Genomic DNA, 22,204 nt, shown 5'->3' with positions numbered 1-22,204 from the left:
ACACTCTGTGTCACAGAAGAACATAAGAGAAGCCCTGTTGGATCAGGCCAATGGCCCATCCATTTCAACACTCTGTGTCACAGAAGAACATAAGAGAAGCCCTGTTGGATCAGGCCAATGGCCCATCCATTTCAACACTCTGTGTCACAGAAGAACATAAGAGAAGCCCTGTTGGATCAGGCCAATGGCCCATCCAGTCCAACACTCTGTGTCACATAAGAACAGAAGAGAAGCCCTGTTGGATCAGGCCAATGGCCCATCCAGTCCAACACTCTGTGTCACAGAAGAACATAAGAGAAGCCCTGTTGGATCAGGCCAATGGCCCATCCAGTCCAACACTCTGTGTCACATAAGAACATAAGAGAAGCCATGTTGGATCAGGCCAATGGCCCATCCAGTCCAACACTCTGTGTCACAGAAGAACATAAGAGAAGCCCTGTTGGATCAGGCCAATGGCCCATCCAGTCCAACACTCTGTGTCACAGAAGAACATAAGAGAAGCCCTGTTGGATCAGGCCAATGGCCCATCCAGTCCAACACTCTGTGTCACAGAAGAACATAAGAGAAGCCCTGTTGGATCAGGCCAGTGGCCCATCCAGTCCAACACTCTGTGTCACATAAGAACATAAGAGAAGCCATGTTGGATCAGGCCAATGGCCCATCTAGTCCAACACTCTGTGTCACATAAGAACATAAGAGAAGCCCTGTTGGATCAGGCCAGTGGCCCATCCAGTCCAACACTCTGTGTCACATAAGAACATAAGAGAAGCCATGTTGGATCAGGCCAGTGGCCCCTCCAGTCCAACACTCTGTGTCACATAAGAACATAAGAGAAGCCCTGTTGGATCAGGCCAATGGCCCATCCAGTCGAACACTCTGTGTCACATAAGAACATAAGAGAAGCCCTGTTGGATCAGGCCAATGGCCCATCCAGTCCAACACTCTGTGTCACATAAGAACATAATAGAAGCCCTGTTGGATCAGGCCAATGGCCCATCCAGTCCAACACTCTGTGTCACATAAGAACATAAGAGAAGCCATGTTGGATCAGGCCAATGGCCCATCCAGTCCAACACTCTGTGTAACATAAGAACATAAGAGAAGCCATGTTGGATCAGGCCAGTGGCCCATCCAGTCCAACACTCTGTGTCACATAAGAACATAAGAAAAGCCATGTTGGATCAGGCCAATGGCCCATCAAGTCCAACACTCTGTGTCACATAAGAATATAAGAGAAGCCATGTTGGATCAGGCCAATGGCCCATCCAGTCCAACACTCTGTGTCACAGAAGAACATAAGAGAAGCCCTGTTGGATCAGGCCAGTGGCCCCTCCAGTGCAACACTCTGTGTCACATAAGAACATAAGAGAAGGCCTGTTGGATCAGGCCACTGGCCCATCCAGTCCAACACTCTGTGTCACAGAAGAACATAAGAGAAGCCCTGTTGGATCACGCCAGTGGCCCCTCCAGTGCAACACTCTGTGTCACAGAAGAACATAAAAGAAGCCCTGTTGGATCAGGCCAGTGGCCCATCCAGTCCAACACTCTGTGTCACATAAGAACATAAGAGAAGCCCTGTTGGATCAGGCCAGTGGCCCCTCCAGTGCAACACTCTGTGTCACAGAAGAACATAATAGAAGCCCTGTTGGATCAGGCCAGTGGCCCCTCCAGTCCAACACTCTGTGTCACATAAGAACAGAAGAGAAGCCCTGTTGGATCAGGCCAATGGCCCATCCAGTCCAACACTCTGTGTCACAGAAGAACATAAGAGAAGCCCTGTTGGATCAGGCCAATGGCCCATCCATTTCAACACTCTGTGTCACAGAAGAACATAAGAGAAGCCCTGTTGGATCAGGCCAGTGGCCCCTCCAGTGCAACACTCTGTGTCACAGAAGAACATAAGAGAAGCCCTGTTGGATCAGGCCAGTGGCCCCTCCAGTCCAACACTCTGTGTCACATAAGAACAGAAGAGAAGCCCTGTTGGATCAGGCCAGTGGCCCATCCAGTCCAACACTCTGTGTCACAGAAGAACATAAGAGAAGCCATGCTGGATCAGGCCAATGGCCCATCCATTTCAACACTCTGTGTCACAGAAGAACATAAGAGAAGCCCTGTTGGATCAGGCCAGTGGCCCCTCCAGTGCAACACTCTGTGTCACAGAAGAACATAAGAGAAGCCCTGTTGGATCAGGCCAGTGGCCCCTCCAGTCCAACACTCTGTGTCACATAAGAACAGAAGAGAAGCCCTGTTGGATCAGGCCAATGGCCCATCCAGTCCAACACTCTGTGTCACAGAAGAACATAAGAGAAGCCCTGTTGGATCAGGCCAATGGCCCATCCATTTCAACACTCTGCGTCACAGAAGAACATAAGAGAAGCCCTGTTGGATCAGGCCAATGGCCCATCCATTTCAACACTCTGTGTCACAGAAGAACATAAGAGAAGCCCTGTTGGATCAGGCCACTGGCCCATCCAGTCCAACACTCTGTGTCACATAAGAACATAAGAGAAGCCATGTTGGATCAGGTCAATGGCCCATCCAGTCCAACACTCTGTGTCACATAAGAACATAAGAGAAGCCCTGTTGGATCAGGCCACTGGCCCATCCAGTCCAACACTCTGTGTCACAGAAGAACATAAGAGAAGCCCTGTTGGATCAGGCCACTGGCCCATCCAGTCCAACACTCTGTGTCACATAAGAACATAAGAGAAGCCCTGTTGGATCAGGCCACTGGCCCATCCAGTCCAACACTCTGTGTCACATAAGAACATAAGAGAAGCCCTGTTGGATCAGGCCACTGGCCCATCCAGTCCAACACTCTGTGTCACATAAGCACATAAGAGAAGCCCTGTTGGATCAGGCCACTGGCCCATCCAGTCCAACACTCTGTGTCACATAAGAACATAAGAGAAGCCCTGTTGGATCAGGCCACTGGCCCATCCAGTCCAACACTCTGTGTCACATAAGAACATAAGAGAAGCCCTGTTGGATCAGGCCAGTGGCCCATCCAGTCCAACACTCTGTGTCACATAAGAACATAAGAGAAGCCCTGTTGGATCAGACCAGAGGCCCCTCCAGTCCAACACTCTGTGTCACATAAGAACAGAAGAGAAGCCCTGTTGGATCAGGCCAATGGCCCATCCAGTCCAACACTCTGTGTCACAGAAGAACATAAGAGAAGGCATGCTGGATCAGGCCACTGGCCCATCCAGTCCAACACTCTGTGTCACATAAGAACATAAGAGAAGCCCTGTTGGATCAGGCCACTGGCCCATCCAGTCCAACACTCTGTGTCACATAAGAACATAAGAGAAGCCCTGTTGGATCAGGCCAGAGGCCCCTCCAGTCCAACACTCTGTGTCACATAAGAACATAAGAGAAGCCCTGTTGGATCAGGCCACTGGCCCATCCAGTCCAACACTCTGTGTCACATAAGAACAGAAGAGAAGCCCTGTTGGATCAGGCCAATGGCCCATCCAGTCCAACACTCTGTGTCACAGAAGAACATAAGAGAAGCCCTGTTGGATCAGGCCAATGGCCCATCCATTTCAACACTCTGCGTCACAGAAGAACATAAGAGAAGCCCTGTTGGATCAGGCCAATGGCCCATCCATTTCAACACTCTGTGTCACAGAAGAACATAAGAGAAGCCCTGTTGGATCAGGCCACTGGCCCATCCAGTCCAACACTCTGTGTCACATAAGAACATAAGAGAAGCCATGTTGGATCAGGTCAATGGCCCATCCAGTCCAACACTCTGTGTCACATAAGAACATAAGAGAAGCCCTGTTGGATCAGGCCACTGGCCCATCCAGTCCAACACTCTGTGTCACAGAAGAACATAAGAGAAGCCCTGTTGGATCAGGCCACTGGCCCATCCAGTCCAACACTCTGTGTCACATAAGAACATAAGAGAAGCCCTGTTGGATCAGGCCACTGGCCCATCCAGTCCAACACTCTGTGTCACATAAGAACATAAGAGAAGCCCTGTTGGATCAGGCCACTGGCCCATCCAGTCCAACACTCTGTGTCACATAAGCACATAAGAGAAGCCCTGTTGGATCAGGCCACTGGCCCATCCAGTCCAACACTCTGTGTCACATAAGAACATAAGAGAAGCCCTGTTGGATCAGGCCACTGGCCCATCCAGTCCAACACTCTGTGTCACATAAGAACATAAGAGAAGCCCTGTTGGATCAGGCCAGAGGCCCCTCCAGTCCAACACTCTGTGTCACATAAGAACATAAGAGAAGCCCTGTTGGATCAGGCCACTGGCCCATCCAGTCCAACACTCTGTGTCACATAAGAACATAAGAGAAGCCCTGTTGGATCAGGCCAGAGGCCCCTCCAGTCCAACACTCTGTGTCACATAAGAACATAAGAGAAGCCCTGTTGGATCAGGCCACTGGCCCATCCAGTCCAACACTCTGTGTCACATAAGAACAGAAGAGAAGCCCTGTTGGATCAGGCCAATGGCCCATCCAGTCCAACACTCTGTGTCACAGAAGAACATAAGAGAAGGCATGCTGGATCAGGCCACTGGCCCATCCAGTCCAACACTCTGTGTCACATAAGAACATAAGAGAAGCCCTGTTGGATCAGGCCACTGGCCCATCCAGTCCAACACTCTGTGTCACATAAGAACATAAGAGAAGCCCTGTTGGATCAGGCCACTGGCCCATCCAGTCCAACACTCTGTGTCACATAAGAACATAAGAGAAGCCCTGTTGGATCAGGCCAGAGGCCCCTCCAGTCCAACACTCTGTGTCACATAAGAACATAAGAGAAGCCCTGTTGGATCAGGCCACTGGCCCATCCAGTCCAACACTCTGAGTCACATAAGAACATAAGAGAAGCCCTGTTGGATCAGGCCACTGGCCCATCCAGTCCAACACTCTGAGTCACATAAGAACATAAGAGAAGCCCTGTTGGATCAGGCCACTGGCCCATCCAGTCCAACACTCTGTGTCACATAAGAACATAAGAGAAGCCCTGTTGGATCAGGCCACTGGCCCATCCAGTCCAACACTCTGTGTCACATAAGAGCATAAGAGAAGCCCTGTTGGATCAGGCCAATGGCCCATCCAGTCCAACACTCTGTGTGACAGAAGAACATAAGAGAAGCCCTGTTGGATCAGGCCAGTGGCCCATCCAGTCCAACACTCTGTGTCACATAAGAACATAAGAGAAGCCCTGTTGGATCAGGCCAGTGGCCCCTCCAGTCCAACACTCTGTGTCACAGAAGAACATAAGAGAAGCCCTGTTGGATCAGGCCAATGGCCCATCCATTTCAACACTCTGTGTCACAGAAGAACATAAGAGAAGCCCTGTTGGATCAGGCCAATGGCCCATCCATTTCAACACTCTGTGTCACAGAAGAACATAAGAGAAGCCCTGTTGGATCAGGCCAATGGCCCATCCAGTCCAACACTCTGTGTCACATAAGAACAGAAGAGAAGCCCTGTTGGATCAGGCCAATGGCCCATCCAGTCCAACACTCTGTGTCACAGAAGAACATAAGAGAAGCCCTGTTGGATCAGGCCACTGGCCCATCCAGTCCAACACTCTGTGTCACAGAAGAACATAAGAGAAGCCGTGTTGGATCAGGCCAGTGGCCCATCCATTTCAACACTCTGTGTCACATAAGAACATAAGAGAAGCCCTGTTGGATCAGGCCAATGGCCCATCCAGTCCAACACTCTGTGTCACAGAAGAACATAAGAGAAGCCCTGTTGGATCAGGCCAGTGGCCCATCCAGTCCAACACTCTGTGTCACATAAGCACATAAGAGAAGCCCTGTTGGATCAGGCCACTGGCCCATCCAGTCCAACACTCTGTGTCACATAAGAACATAAGAGAAGCCCTGTTGGATCAGGCCACTGGCCCATCCAGTCCAACACTCTGTGTCACATAAGAACATAAGAGAAGCCCTGTTGGATCAGGCCACTGGCCCATCCAGTCCAACACTCTGTGTCACATAAGAACATAAGAGAAGCCCTGTTGGATCAGGCCAGAGGCCCCTCCAGTCCAACACTCTGTGTCACATAAGAACATAAGAGAAGCCCTGTTGGATCAGGCCACTGGCCCATCCAGTCCAACACTCTGTGTCACATAAGAACATAAGAGAAGCCCTGTTGGATCAGGCCAGAGGCCCCTCCAGTCCAACACTCTGTGTCACATAAGAACATAAGAGAAGCCCTGTTGGATCAGGCCACTGGCCCATCCAGTCCAACACTCTGTGTCACATAAGAACAGAAGAGAAGCCCTGTTGGATCAGGCCAATGGCCCATCCAGTCCAACACTCTGTGTCACAGAAGAACATAAGAGAAGGCATGCTGGATCAGGCCACTGGCCCATCCAGTCCAACACTCTGTGTCACATAAGAACATAAGAGAAGCCCTGTTGGATCAGGCCACTGGCCCATCCAGTCCAACACTCTGTGTCACATAAGAACATAAGAGAAGCCCTGTTGGATCAGGCCACTGGCCCATCCAGTCCAACACTCTGTGTCACATAAGAACATAAGAGAAGCCCTGTTGGATCAGGCCAGAGGCCCCTCCAGTCCAACACTCTGTGTCACATAAGAACATAAGAGAAGCCCTGTTGGATCAGGCCACTGGCCCATCCAGTCCAACACTCTGAGTCACATAAGAACATAAGAGAAGCCCTGTTGGATCAGGCCACTGGCCCATCCAGTCCAACACTCTGAGTCATATAAGAACATAAGAGAAGCCCTGTTGGATCAGGCCACTGGCCCATCCAGTCCAACACTCTGTGTCACATAAGAACATAAGAGAAGCCCTGTTGGATCAGGCCACTGGCCCATCCAGTCCAACACTCTGTGTCACATAAGAGCATAAGAGAAGCCCTGTTGGATCAGGCCAATGGCCCATCCAGTCCAACACTCTGTGTCACATAAGAGCATAAGAGAAGCCCTGTTGGATCAGGCCACTGGCCCATCCAGTCCAACACTCTGTGTCACATAAGAACATAAGAGAAGCCCTGTTGGATCAGGCCACTGGCCCATCCAGTCCAACACTCTGTGTCACATAAGAGCATAAGAGAAGCCCTGTTGGATCAGGCCAATGGCCCCTCCAGTCCAACACTCTGTGTCACAGAAGAACATAAGAGAAGCCCTGTTGGATCAGGCCAGTGGCCCCTCCAGTCCAACACTCTGTGTCACAGAAGAACATAAGAGAAGCCCTGTTGGATCAGGCCAATGGCCCCTCCAGTCCAACACTCTGTGTCACATAAGAACAGAAGAGAAGCCCTGTTGGATCAGGCCAGTGGCCCCTCCAGTCCAACACTCTGTGTGACAGAAGAACATAAGAGAAGCCCTGTTGGATCAGGCCACTGGCCCATCCAGTCCAACACTCTGTGTCACATAAGAGCATAAGAGAAGCCCTGTTGGATCAGGCCAATGGCCCCTCCAGTCCAACACTCTGTGTCACAGAAGAACATAAGAGAAGCCCTGTTGGATCAGGCCAGTGGCCCCTCCAGTCCAACACTCTGTGTCACAGAAGAACATAAGAGAAGCCCTGTTGGATCAGGCCAATGGCCCCTCCAGTCCAACACTCTGTGTCACATAAGAACAGAAGAGAAGCCCTGTTGGATCAGGCCAGTGGCCCCTCCAGTCCAACACTCTGTGTCACATAAGAACAGAAGAGAAGCCCTGTTGGATCAGGCCAGTGGCCCCTCCAGTCCAACACTCTGTGTCACATAAGAACAGAAGAGAAGCCCTGTTGGATCAGGCCAGTGGCCCCTCCAGTCCAACACTCTGTGTCACAGAAGAACATAAGAGAAGCCATGTTGGATCAGGCCAGTGGCCCCTCCAGTCCAACACTCTGTGTCACAGAAGAACATAAGAGAAGCCCTGTTGGATCAGGCCAATGGCCCCTCCAGTCCAACACTCTGTGTCACATAAGAACAGAAGAGAAGCCCTGTTGGATCAGGCCAGTGGCCCCTCCAGTCCAACACTCTGTGTCACAGAAGAACATAAGAGAAGCCATGTTGGATCAGGCCAGTGGCCCCTCCAGTCGAACATTCTGTGTCACATAAGAACATAAGAGAGGCCATGTTGGATCAGGCCAGTGGCCCCTCCAGTCCAACACTCTGTGTCACAGAAGAACATAAGAGAAGCCCTGTTGGATCAGGCCAGTGGCCCATCCAGTCCAACACTCTGTGTCACAGAAGAACATAAGAGAAGCCATGTTGGATCAGGCCAGTGGCCCCTCCAGTCGAACATTCTGTGTCACATAAGAACATAAGAGAGGCCATGTTGGATCAGGCCAGTGGCCCCTCCAGTCCAACACTCTGTGTCACAGAAGAACATAAGACAAGCCCTGTTGGATCAGGCCAGTGGCCCATCCAGTGCAACACTCTGGGTCACATAAGAACATAAGAGAAGCATGCTGGATGAGGCCAATGGCCCATCCAGTCCAACACTCTGTGTCACAGAAGAACATAAGAGAAGCCATGCTGGATCAGGCCAATGGCCCATCCAGTCCAACACTCTGTGTCACAGAAGAACATAAGAGAAGCCATGTTGGATCAGGGCAATGGCCCCTCCAGTATCACACAGAGGCCAATATATATATATATATGGGGGGGGGGGAGGGCAGCGCCTGGCCTCCCCCGTGTCGGAGCCTCGCTATTCCTGAGCGGGCCGGGCGGGAAGGTTGTGGGCCGCGTCCCCAGAGCGGTCCCTGCCCGCGGGCGGTTGGAGGCGGCGGCGGCCTCCTCCTTTTTCGCCTCAGCGCGGCTGGTTTGAATGAGCCGCTGGAGGGCCGGCGGCGGCAGCCAATCAGCGGGCGGGATTTTTCGCGCTGGTTTTGGCTGGCGGAGGAGGCGGAGACGGCGGCTGCGGCTGAGGCTGAGGCTGAGGGGCGGCGGGCCGGGCGGGAGGGAGCGGAGCTGAGGCGAGGGCGCCGAGGAAGGAAGGAACGAAGGGGGCGAGCGAGCGCGGGAGGCCGCGGCTGGGCTGAAGCCGGGGATGCGCCAGGGCGGCGGCGGAGCGCAGCAGGTCAGTGCCGGGGCGGGGTGTGCCGGGGCCCTTGGCGAGGCTCCCCCGGCGGAGCGGCCCGCAGGGGAGGGGAGGCGAGGGCCAGGCTTCCTCTCACGCGCGCTTCTCGCAGGCCGCCTCCCCGGAGGGCCCGGGCGGAGGGCGGCTGCCGGAGTTTGAATGGGCGGCTGGCGAGAGGCTCGGCGGGCGGCTGAGGGGAAGCCATGTTTGATTCATTCTCCGCCAGGTCCCCGACGGGGATGCCGCCGCCGCCTTCGGAAGCGTGGAGCGGGCGAGGGAGGCAGGCCCGCCTCCGAGAGGAGGAAGCCGCGGCACTGGCGCCGGGCCGCATCCTCCGGCGAGCACGCCGCCCGGGCAGAGAAAGGACCGCCGGCCTTCGCCCTTAGGCTATAGCCCCGCCGCGGAGCGGGAAGGGCTCGGTGCAGAGCCTTGCAGCCGGCCAGGCCCAAACCTTGCAGCCGTTCGGGAGAGCCGGAATGCTACTTTTGGTTGCTTTATTTTATTTTATTTTGATTTATTTTTTAAAAAAATAAGCATCGTTTTGCATATGTGCATTTCCAGAATGCACGCGGTAGGGGGAGTTGGGAACAGAGGGATGGGTTTCGAAACTTGGGTTCTGGATCTCTCTGGTTGGGAAGGCTTCGAGGGAGGGGGGGTAGGATAGTCCAGCCTGTGTTTGTGTATATCCTGATTCAACGTTTGCAGGATGCACGTGAAGACTTAACAAGGAATTTATCCCGGCAGATCTTGGTTCGATAAGCTGAATAAATCCGAATGAAGGCCAGGGGCGCTTTTAAAACCAACACAAAGTTTCATTCTGGGTATAAGCTTGGGTTCTGGATCTCTCTGGGTGGAAAGGCTTCGAGGAAGGGAGGGAGGGAGGGGGGTAAGATAGCCGAGCCTGTGTTTGTGTATACCCTGATTCAAGGTTTGTAGGATGCACGTGAAGACCTAACAACAAATTTATTCCAGCAGATCTTGGTTCGATAAGCTGAATAAATCCGAATGAAGGCCAGGGGCGCTTTTAAAACCGACAAAAAGTTTCATTCTGGGTGTAAGCTTCAGAAGGGCACATGCACTCCGGAGTTAAACTCCATTGGCCTTAAAGGGGGGGCTGGACTCAGCCTTTGTTCGGGCATCTGAAGAAGCGTGCATGCACACGAAAGCTTAGACCCAGGATGAAACTTCCTTGGCCTTCAAGGTGCCGCTGGATTCAAACTGTGTTCCGTTCTGATGCTTCAACACGGGTTACCCGCCTGAATCTGAATAAATGACGTTATATGGTCTTGCCAACTGCCCATAAAGTAAGTCATGAATCAGCGGGGTGGGGTGGTGGTGGTGGAAGAGCTATGACAAAAGGCGGGTCATGGAATGGGTTAAAATAAGGTGAAGAGGATAACAAGACCAGGACACACAATTTGATGCCCTGACCTGGATAGTCCAGTGTTGCACCTCTTGGAAGCTAAGCGGGATTGGACCTGGGTAATACTTGGATGGGAGACCACCAAAGACGTTGAGGGTTGCTGCGCAGAGGAAGGCAATGGCAAGCCATCTTTGTTCCTTTTCTGCCCTTAGAATTCTATGAGGTCGCCATAAGTCATGTCACTTTTCACCACCGACACATGACTTGCTGCTTTGTTAGACGCCATTGTTGCATAGTGGAATAACAGTAGTTAGGGAAACTTGTGAAGAATGGAGGGCACCTATATGAGTGTTTTTGCGGATGCCATTTTATTCTTTTTGTTTCTGAGGCATGCAGTTGGTATGCATGCAGTGAACTCCATGATCCTTGTATTATGAAATAAGGGGGGGGGGTCTCTAAAGTAAGGTGAAGCTTTTCCTTCTAAACCATACATCTGTTTGAAGACCTTTGCAGCTAAAGCATAACTTTGAGCACACAATGTGCACATTCCCTATGGTATGCTTTTGTTTTGTTTTTCCACAGTAAACTATTCGGTATTTGAGAACTGAGAATTCAAATTTTGCTAGTTAACAGACTGACCCTGAACTTGCTTTAGTCACAAATCCAGTTGATTTCAGTGGGCCTTACCTATAGTCAAGATTGGCGTGGTATTTACTGGGGAGGGTTTAATTTATTCCAGCTGAACTCCGTGGAATCAGAATGGTGAACAAAAGCAAGAAAAGATTTGCAAAAACCTGTGCAATATATAAAAGCTCACCTGCAAAATAAAAAAAACAAACACAATATACAGAATACAGCCAGATCTATCAGGACAGGTTACCTTCCATCAATTGCCCCATTTAATATGCTTTTCTAAATGTTGACAGCCACAAACAAGGCTTTGAGAGGGGTCAGATGGATTCATGGAAGATTCATCAGTGTTTACCAGACATAGTGACTAAAAAGGAATATCCATATTCAAAGGTAGTACATCTCTGAATAGCAGTGCCAGGAGAGCATTAGGTGAAGGATTTGGCTTTTATACCCTGTTCATTAGCTCTCCAGGGCAAACTGGTTGACTACTGTATAAAACAGGATGTTGGATTAGGCCACTGTTCTTATGCACAGCCCAACAAAGAACATGTTGCGGTAGTCCAGCCTGGAGGTTTCCATAGCATGGATCAGTCTGTTTCGGTTGATAGAGTTTAAGGAGTCAGCTTGTGAGCTAGAGTCAGTTGAAAGATGGTGAGCCTAGCAACAGCACTGACTTGTTCATCCACTGACACAGTCGTGTCTAAGGGGCACCCTTAAATTCTAAGTTGATCTAGGAGAAAGATTAAGCCCATCTAAGACAGCTTAACACTTGGTCTTCCCCACCTAGCATCACTTCTGTCTCACCTGAATTAAGTTTCAGTTTGTTTACCCCTCAGCCTAGCCACTTGGCTGTAAATAAAATGTTTTGTTTCCTATACAAAAATATAAATTTTAATTATTTAATATAAATTATTTTAATTAAAAATCTGTATCATAAAGGACACATCAACACATGGGTCCAAGTAGATAAAAATGGGTCCAAGTAGAGCTGTGATCCTTCCCAGTTTATAGTCTGCAGGCATTTTAAAGGGAAGAAACAATTACCTGGAGAGCCAGTTTGGTGTAGTGGTTAAGTGTGCGGACTCTTATCTGGGAGAACCGAGTTTGATTCCCCACTCCTCCACTTGCACCTGCTGGAATGGCCTTGGGTCAGCCATAGCCCTGGCAGAGGTTGTCCTTGAAAGGGCAGCTGCTGTGAGAGCCCTCTCAGCCTTACCCACCTCACAGGGTGTCTGTTGTGGGGGAGGAAGGGAAAGGAGATTGTAGGCTGCTCTGAGACTCTGTCCTTGAAAGGGCAGCTGCTGTGAGAGCCCTCTCAACCCCACCCACCTCACAGGGTGTCTGTTGTGGGGGAGGAAGGTAAAGGAGATTGTAGGCCATTCTGAGACTCTGTCCTTGAAAGAGCAGCTGCTGTGAGAGCCCTCTCAGCCCCACCCACCTCACAGGGTGTCTGTTGTGGGGGAGGAAGGGAAAGGAGATTGTAGGCCGCTTTGAGGCTCTGTCCTTGAAAGAGCAGCTGCTGTGAGAGCCCTCTCAGCCCCACCCACCTCACAGGGTGTCTGTTGTGGGGGAGGAAGGGAAAGGAGATTGTAGGCCGCTTTGAGGCTCTGTCCTTGAAGGGGCAGCTGCTGGGAGAGCCCTCTCAGCCCCACCCACCTCACAGGGTGTCTGTTGTGGGGGAGGAAGGGAAAGGAGATTGTGAGCCGCTCTGAGACTCTTCGGAGTGGAGGGCGGGATATAAATCCAATATCTTCTTCTTCTACCTGTATGCAGATATGCTCTGATGTGATGTATGGCAGTAATAGTCACTGGTTCTTCTGGCACCATTTCCCAGTGTTGCGTTCCCCTCATGTTCCAAGTGGGCAGGGTCACTGCCTGGTCGGGCTTGTGGTTGGCAGGGTGGTTTGCACCATGAGGCCTGGAGGACAGGTAAGCTGTGAACCTGCCTGAGTTTTATGCCATGTGCCACAGATCCTTTCAACAGCCTCACCCCCCCTCACCGTCTGTATCCTCAACTCAGCATGAAGATGGCTGCTGGAAGAAGAGAAAGCTAGCCACAGAGAACAGAGAGAAAAAACCCCACCACTACAACAGCCGTCCAGGAAAAGCTGGCTGCAGTGGCATGGGGGTAGGTTCTGCTCTTCTCCGCAGCAAGTAGGCCCTCATTCAGGAGCTTTGGTAATCTCATTCTCATACTGAGGAGAAAGCAGGCAGGTAGATAAAGAAGCCTCATGCCAGATACCCAAGGTTCAACAGTTGTGGGGATTAAAAAGGAAACACTTGTATTAATGCTTGTTGTATGCGTATTTGGTGGTGTGATGATTGTGGCATACAGTAGTCATGTGGCTCTTTTGGTTGATGATAATTGCAGCTGTGGCTCTGAGTTGTGGCAAGCTTGCAACACATATAATATCTTGTATGTTGGGGTGGTCAAACAGCGGTTTGGGAGCGACATGTTGCTCTTTCACACATGTCGTTTGGCTTTCAAAGCCTCCACTGCTCCGTTTGGCCGGCTAGGATAATTCATTTAAAGTTGCTTTCTTTCCACCTCTCCCATCTATTTGCCTCCCTCCCGCCAACATCTGACGTTTATTCTATGTAGCTCTTACATTAAGCAAGTTTGGCCACCCTTGGTGTATGTTTTGAGAGCTGGTATTATTAACTTATTTAAGATAGATCCAAGTGTTCGTCTGAAGCAGCATAATGAAATTTGAGTCCAGTGGCACTTTTAAAACCAACAAATTTAAAGCAGAGATTCTCTATTTATTTTATTCAACTTATAGCCCACCCTTCCCATAAAACAGACTTCATAAAATTAGACAGTCAAACAATTAAAACCAGATTAAAATTATATAAAGAGCTGAAATTACAGAAGCTAAAAGTAACAGATTCACCTTCAACAGGCACAGCCTATCAGTCCAGGTCTATCAGGTCCTACAGCACTAGAGGGGGAGGCCAATCACAGGTAATGTCTGCCGCCTCAATTGAAGGCCTGGTGGAAGAGCTCTGTTTGACGTGCCCTGTGGAATTGTAGTGGGCCCCACAGGGCCTCGCTCTCCAGTGGGAGCTCATTCCACCAGGCCATGCAGTGCTTGTGGGTACCATGGCACCTGCTAATACCTTCCTAGCACCTGTCAAGTGTTTTCAGAAAGTAGGTGGGGTTATTTCCCAGCAAAGCTTCTGATTTGCTATTGGAGATTTTATTGGTTCTGCAGATTTTTAAAAGTGAATTTGGCAGCAGCTTCTACCACAGTACAAGGATCTTCATAGTGTGCTAAAAGTAAACTGTGGTAGCTGTTTTATGGCTGTCTTCACCTTCTGTGTCGTCTCTCATGTAACAGTCATTTGATGGCTACACTCACCATGTTGTGTCATAATTCCAAAAGTGACCTGCAGTATCAGAGTGGTTAGGTACCCATGATCTAAGGCAGGGGAGTCAAATGTCTGGCCTGTGGGCCAGAACCAGTCTCCCTAGGGCTCCCCCCCTTCCTACCCATCCTGTCCTCACCATTTGAAGCTTCAAAACTGAGGAAGTTTAGTTACCTTTCAGTTCCCTGCCATTTCTGTCTTGTGTTTGCAGGCTGGAACAGGAAGCAAAGCTGCAAGGAAAACGTGGGATGGATTTTTCCATTAAGGTCTGTGCCCAAATAGATAAGGCCTAGAGACCTTAATGGTAAATCCATTCCACATTTTCCTTGCAACTTTTCTTTGCTGCAGTGTGTTTCAGTGTTCTTATACAGACTGAAGCTCATGCTTCCTGGAGTTGTGTACTTGTAGATATGGGGCTGAGGCTTTGAGCCAGCTTGTCTCTTTTCAGTGGACCTGACTTACGTACCGAGTACTCTAACCAGGGAACCCACAGCCAAAGGAGGCTATTACACTGGAGTGCCATTGCCAATCTGAGGGCAAGCTTACAATGCCATTTCATTGTTTTCCCAAACTCAGAGTATTTTATGTTTTTAGTTTCTGCTGTGATCTTTGTGCTTTTTCTTTAATATTTTTTTGAGATTTTATAGGATATAGAAAGAAAAAAGGGAAAAAGCGGGAATTAGGTAGACTCAAAGGAGACGGATATTAAAAACAGCTTATCCATAATCTCATTATCAAACAGCTCACAATTTAAAAGTATAAATATATTCAATATATTTCATTTCAACACCTATTTTCTAAAATTACACATATAATTGTTAAAGCCAAATTATTCCCATAATATAAAAAGCCAAATTATTCCCATCAAATTTTTCTTATCATATGCTCTTACCTTGTTCTCAATCAATAGCTATTAACCATTTACATAAAAAGAAAAAACATTAAAATTACACATAAAATAGTTAATAGTTATGTATAAACATAAAATAATTGAAATTACATTATCACGTTCAAGCAGAGTATTATAATACCCATTTTACATTTCCCCCCTTTTTACTTATAATTCTCAAAATAATTTGCCTATTTCCCCCCAAAGTCTTTAATTGACCTCTTATTTATTTTTGTTGTTCAGTCGCACAGTCGAGTCTGACTCTTTGCAACCCCATGGACAAAGTCACGCCAGGCCATCCTGTCTTCCACCATCCTCCGAAGTCTGCTCAAATTCATGTTTGTTACATCAGTAACACTGTCCAGCCATCTCATCTTTTGCCATCCCCTTCTTTTTTTGCCTTCTGTCTTTCCTGGCATCAGAATCTTCTCCAGGGAGTGCTCCCTTCTCCTTTGGTGGCCAAAGTATTGGAGCTTCAGCTTCAGCATCTGACCTTCCATTGAGTAGTCTAGGTTGATTTCCCTTAGGACTGACTGATTTGATCTTCTTGCAGTCCAAGGTACTCTCAAGATTCTTCTCTAGCACCACATCTCAATTTATACACCACATCTTATTTATATAATTAGTTAATTTGACTATAGTTTCATATTCTGTCATTCTTTCTTGCCATGTTCCTTTTCATTTGGCTTCCCATACTATTCTGGCAGCAGTAAACATATAACTGAATGCTTCCTGGAATGTTCATTCCATTGTGTATGGCAAAATTCCCAATAACATAGTCTCTGGCCTCATTTCAAAATTATCATTTAAAATTTTCTGCATCTCTTCATGGATTTCTTTTCAAAATTTCCTTGCTTTTGTGCAAGTCCACCACATATGATAGAAAGAACCTTTCATCTCTTTACGTTTTCAGCAAGTCCCTAAGTAATTCTTGCCGATCTTCATAATGTTTTTAGGCGTTATATTATAACAATGAAAAAACATTTTATACCAATTCTCTCTTAATGCCTGACAGGCAGTAAATTTAATGCCTTTCGTCCACAAATTTTCCTATTGAAATCTTATTTCTAGTCCTAGATTCTGGGACCAATTCAGCATACAGGATTTAACTTGCTGTTGTTTCTGTATCATACTGAAGTAAAAGTTTGTAAATTTTTCCCAGCAGATAATCTTTCCACTTGGTTATTATCGTTTTCACAATCAGTTAAAGCTCTCATTCTTCCTCTATAGCAAGGGTGTTAAACATGCGGCCCGGGGGCCAAATCAGACCCCCGGAGGACTCCTATCAGGCCCACAAGGAAATCTGCTTCCTTCTCCCTCTGTCTTGCTTCCTTCAGTTATCAGAAACTGTAAAATAAAATATTGTAAGACTGCTAATCCTTTAAGCATGCTTTAGAGATTTTTTTTTTTAAATTTAACTGTGTTTGTCACTGTCCTTTATAAAGTTTATGTCTCTGCTACCTGACATTACTATTTATGACACACATGGCCCAGTCTTATGTCAGATCCAGCCCTCGAAACAAATGAGTTCGACACTCCTGCTCTATAGTCTTGCATAGCTTCTTTGAGTCTTGAAGTTAGTTGTGTGTGTATATATATATCTATATCAGCCATTTAATTTTTTCCCGCTTTTTTATTTTAGCCACAATTTAATTTCCCCTTGATGTCAAGTCTGATGTTTCAATAACGAGTCCTTGTTGATAAAAGTAGCAAGTTTATTGTAACATATTGCAAGACTGGTCGACAGAGATTGAGAGAACTGGCGAGCATATACAGAGGGCAAACATTTAAGTTACAGATCAGAGGAATTCCTATGGGGGGGGGCCTCCTAAGCGAGCACATTCACACATCGTTGTTACTTTATCGTTCTCAGGCCTGGCTGGCCTTGGGCACTTCCTTGGTACCCATTATCTTTGAGAAGGCACAGTAATCTTTTTCTCATAGCTAGTTGCAGAGCTTGGCTACATAACAAAGGGGAAGGAGGGGGGGAAGGAGAGGTTGAGCTAGCAGCACTTGAATACAGTATGGCTTTTACCCAGGAGTCATTTCCTGAACCAAAGTTTGAACCAGAGTTGAAAATCTATGCTAGTAAAACATAACTCAGACTTGACATACTGCCCCCCCTAAGCCCCCTCCACGGCGAGGAGAGGGGTCCTAGCCTGGGGCAAGGGTTCCAGGGGTTCGGTAGTGGTGAGGCAGCGATCCGCCAGGGTGGAGAGGAGCTGCGAGGGGAGAGGATGCCAGCTGGACGGCCCCGGAACTCGCCGGATCAAGCTGCAATGAAACACAGGGTGGATTTTACCCAGGGCAGGTGGCAAGTCCAGTTCCACAGTCACTGCATTAATCACTCTTTTCACTTTGAAGGGCCCTAGGAACTTGTAAGCCAGCTTCTTAGAGGGCTGGGTTAAAGGAAAGTTTTTGGTTGATACAAACACCGAGTCCCCTACTTTAAACTCTTCCGCCGGGACATGGGATTTGTCATACTGCTTTTTGTAGGACTCTTTGGCCGCCTCCAGATTCTCTTTAATGATTGGCCAACTGTTGCTCGGCCCCTTCCACCACTGCTCGAAGGAGGTGGGCGTGTCTGTTACCCCCCCTTGCAACAGCGGAAGCAGCTTCCCCTTGTAGCCAAACACTGTGAAAAAGGGGGAGGCTTTGGTGGAACTTTGCATGGTGGTGTTGTAGCAGTATTCAGCGAAGGGGAGTAATTCTACCCAGTCTGATTGTCTTTGATTAATGAAGCACCTTAGGTATTGTTCAAGCACCCCGTTAACCCGCTCCGTCTGTCCGTCTGTGGGTGGTAGGCGGAGCTCAACCCCTGTTCCATTCCTATTAATTTACAGAACTCCCGCCAGAAGGTGGCAACGAACTGCGGCCCGCGGTCACTAATGACCTTATCGGGGAATGAGTGTAGTTTTATCACGTGATCGAAGAACAGGGCCGCCAGTTTCTTTGCAGTGGGCAGTTGTGCGCAGGGGATGAAGTGCGCTTGCTTAGAAAAAGTGTCCACCACCACCAAAATGACAGTCTTTCCCCGCGAGGGGGGGAGCTCCACTATGAAATCCATGGACACTATTGACCATGGCCGCTTGGCGGTCTCAAGTGGTTGTAGCAAGCCCGGCGGTTTCCCCCCCCTCTTTTTGGCCATTATACAAATGGGGCAGCTGGTGACAAAGTCAGATACGTCTTTGCGGAGGGAGGGCCACCAGAATTGTCTATTAATCAGGTGTAGTGTCTTGACATAGCCAAAGTGCCCAGCCAGTTTGGAAGAGTGGCAGAGCTGTAAGATTTCCCTTCTCAGGGGCTTGGGCACATATAGTTTTTCTCCTTTGTACCAGAGCCCGTCTTTGGCTTTCTGCACCCCCCCTGGCCTCTCGTTTCCCTCCCTCTCGGTCTCCAGGGCAATGAGCTCAGGGTTGATTCCCCCCAAATCCCTCTTCCTTTTCTGGGAGCGGGTAGTGACCATGGCGGCTATCTGGGAGGGAGAAATCAGTGAGTCCACTACCTCTTCCCTCTGGCTCTCGTGCTGCAGGAGCCGCGAGAGGGCGTCCGCCAGAAAGTTCTTTGCCCCCGGGATGTGCCTCAGAGTGAAGTCAAATTTCGAGAAAAACCCTGCCCACCGGATTTGTTTTTCACTCAGCTTTCTTTTACCCGTTAGAGCCTCTAAGTTCTTATGATCGGTCCATATTTCAAAGGGGAGTCTCGCCCCTTCCAGCCAAGACCTCCACGTTTTCAGGGCAAACATCACTGCGAACGCCTCCTTGTCCCAAACGGACCAGTTACGCTGGTCGGCTGAAAACTTTCGGGATATGTAGGCGCATGGTCTTAGCTTCCCCTCCCCGTCCCTCTGCATGAGAATGGCTCCTACGGCCACGTCGGAGGCGTCGCACTGGACCACGAAGGCCTTCTGCTCGTCCGGGTGGCTTAGGACCGGTTCACTTGTGAACAGGCGCTTCAGGTGCTCGAACGCGGATTGGCACTCTTCCGTCCAATTTAGCCTAGCTCCGGGCCGCTTGGCCTCGGGGCCCTTGCCCTTGGTCTTTAGGAGATCAGTCAGGGGCAGGGCTATCTGGGCGAACCCCTCAATGAATTGTCTGTAAAAATTTGCGAACCCGAGGAACGATTGGAGCTGTCTACGTGTCCTCGGGGGGGCCCATTCCAATACTGCCTGGACCTTTGCCGGGTCCATGGCCAGTCCGCGTTCTGACACTCGGAAGCCTAGGTAGTCTAGTTCCGTCCGATGGAACTCGCATTTAGACAATTTAGCATACAGTTGATTTTTCAGCAGGGTGCTGAGCACCTCTCGGACCAATTTCACATGTGATTTCTCGTCTTGCGAGTAAATAATGATGTCATCAAGGTACAGCACCACCCCCTTGTACAGGTAATCCCGCAGCACATCATTAATAAAGTTCATGAACACCCCCGGGGCCCCCTGCAGTCCGAACGGCATCACTAAGTATTCAAACTGTCCCATGGGAGTATTAAAGGCCGTTTTCCACTCGTCCCCCTCTTTAATGCGCACTCGGAAGTAGGCGTCTCGTAAGTCCAGTTTGGTGAATATTTCCCCCGCAACCGTGCTCAACAAGTCCCGGATGAGGGGGATGGGGTAAGCGTTGGACGTGGAAATCGCGTTTATCCCACGAAAATCAGTGCAAAGTCCCAACGAGTTGTCCTTCTTCTTCCTGAATAGGACTGGGGCCGCGTGGGGGGCCGTGGCCGGCCGGATGAACCCCCTTGCTAAGTTCTGATCTAGGAACTTGCGTAGCTCTTTCTTTTCTGCCCACCCCATCTGATAGAGTTTCGCCTTGGGTAAGGTTTCTCCCGGGATCAGTTCTATGGCACAGTCCGTGCTTCGGTGGGGGGGCAGTTGGTTGGCCTCCTTCTCGCTAAAGACTTCCATGAGGTCCCGGTAGGGCGCGGGGACCGAGTGTACTTCCTCCACGGTCACCCACGCCCTTTCCTTGGCCGCGGGAGCTTTTGGCCCCCACGCCTGGTCCCACCGATGGGATTCGCACCCCGGGTCCGGGAACCTGATGGTTTTGGCCCTCCACCTGATTAAGGGTTCATGCTTTTTCAGCCACCCCACCCCTAGCACTATCGGGTATGAGCACGAGGGAGCGATCACGAAAAGCTCTTGGTCCCAATGCTCCTCGATCCCTACCGGGCACGGTTGCGTCTCGTGCGTGCAAGGCTCTCCGCACATCACCGACCCATCCATTTGCTCGAATAGCATCGGGTGGGGTAGGAGTGAGCTTTCTAGTCCCAAGGCCTCCACCACCCTGGGGGACATCAGTTCCCTGTTACACCCCGAGTCTATTAGGGCCCTGATCTGCATGAACCTCCGTAGCTTGGGGTTCAGCAATTTCACAGTCACAAAGTACAGTTTCCCTGTCACGCTCACCGTCAGCGGCTCCCCGTCGCGATCGACCTGCTGTTGGGCAGCCTTCAGGGCAGCAGGTCGGCGTCGTTTCCTGCCGCTTCTTCGATCCAAGCCAGGTCCGCGAGCTCGGCGGAGAGGAGTACCTCCTCCTCCTGTAGCTCTTCTTGCACCGACGCTGCGCTGCTCCTCGCCGCCTCCTTAGGGCGGCCGGGTGGCTTCTTCGGGGTTTGGGCGACGACCTTCGGCGGGGTTGGGGCGGCCCTCGGCGGTGGGGGGTGCGGGCAGCTGGAGGCCATGTGATTGGGGTCGCCGCAGCGGAAGCACCTGCGCGGCCCCACCGGCACCGCCGGTTTCTTCCCCTTTTGCGGCTCCACTTTCGGGGTCCCCCCTTTCGTCTGGGTCTTCCCGGACTGGTGCTGCCGAAGCATGGCCACTCTCTTGAGGTTGTTCTCCACCTCTCCCGCTAACTGGATCCACCCCACCAGGGTGGCCGGACGGGCTTGGGTGAGGGCCCGGTCTAGGATGCTCGCATTCAGTCCATTCGTGAACTGCTCGATCTTCATTACTTCGTTCCAGCCCCGGACTCTGGCCACGTTGGCTTGGAAGTCGGCAGCGTATTCGCGAATGGGTCGGGGCCCCTGCTGCATGTCTCGTAAAGCCGCCAGCGCCCAGGTCTCTTGCAGTGGGTCCTCATATTGGGTCAGCAAGGCCTGCAGGAAAGTGTGCACGTCGTCCAGGATCGGGCTCCTGGTCTCACACAGGCCCACATACCATCGCTTGGCCGACCCCCTCAGCTTCGACCCCAGGTAGTCGACTCGGCTAAACTCATCCGGGAAGGAGTTCCCCCAGTAGTGCATGAAGCTGTTCGCTTGTATTGTGAAGTAGTTCACCTCCTCCGGGTCCCCATCGAAGGTGGCATCTAGTTCTCTCCCCACGTTCCGGAGGCCCACCGGAGCCCCGGCGGCTGGCGGCGCGGGCGCCGGTGCCTGGGGTGCCCCGACCCTCGCCGGGGGAGGGGTGGCCGCTGCCGCCGGTTGGCTGGGGCGGCCTCTGGCCGGGGCAGCTGGCCCCGCCGGGCGTCTGGAGGTCGCTCCCCCCATGGCTCTTCCGAGCTGGATCGTCAGGTCCCGGACCTCGTCCCGCAGTCCCCCGAGGGCGCCATCGATCTCCCTCCGGACCATAGAGCGGAACAATTGATAATCCTCCTCGTCTTGCCCCTTGAGTCGGGGTTCTTCACATTCGGCCTTCCTGGCCCCAGCTCCATCGTCCCCACTTTCGCCCACGTGGACGACGATGATGCTGTCTCCTTCTCCCGTCTCTCCGGAGCCCGGGTTGGCAGCCTCACCCATCTGGATCTGCCTAACGTGGCGGTTTAGGATGGCGTCTCTGCGCAGCGGGGCTTGGTCCATGATGGTGGTCGAGGTCCGCAGCTGATACTGCCTCGGGGACAGCACTAGTTGGAACTCGGGCGGAGACTCTGCGGCCCTCCTGGGGTCCAGTACGTGCCACGGGGTAGCCCCTTCCGAGCCCGCTTCGAGTGGGAGT

The 22,204-nt window shown here is 50.7% G+C and overlaps 1 protein-coding gene across 1 annotated transcript in view; it reads left to right on the top strand.

Moving 5' to 3' along the window:
- Positions 1–8,912: 8,912 nt before the first annotated feature.
- Positions 8,913–22,204, top strand: part of NSD2 (nuclear receptor binding SET domain protein 2) — a 118,880-nt gene continuing 105,588 nt past the window's right edge. Inside the window, exon 1 of the mRNA XM_060236754.1 lies at positions 8,913–9,022. The gene's annotated coding sequence lies outside the window, so the exon portion shown is untranslated. The remainder of the gene's footprint in view (positions 9,023–22,204) is intronic.

The sequence above is a fragment of the Heteronotia binoei genome, chromosome 4 (assembly GCF_032191835.1).
Source record: "Heteronotia binoei isolate CCM8104 ecotype False Entrance Well chromosome 4, APGP_CSIRO_Hbin_v1, whole genome shotgun sequence".
Taxonomy (NCBI): domain Eukaryota; kingdom Metazoa; phylum Chordata; class Lepidosauria; order Squamata; family Gekkonidae; genus Heteronotia; species Heteronotia binoei.
Note: the sequence above shows the minus strand (reverse complement) of the source record. Positions and strands in the feature narration are given on the sequence as shown.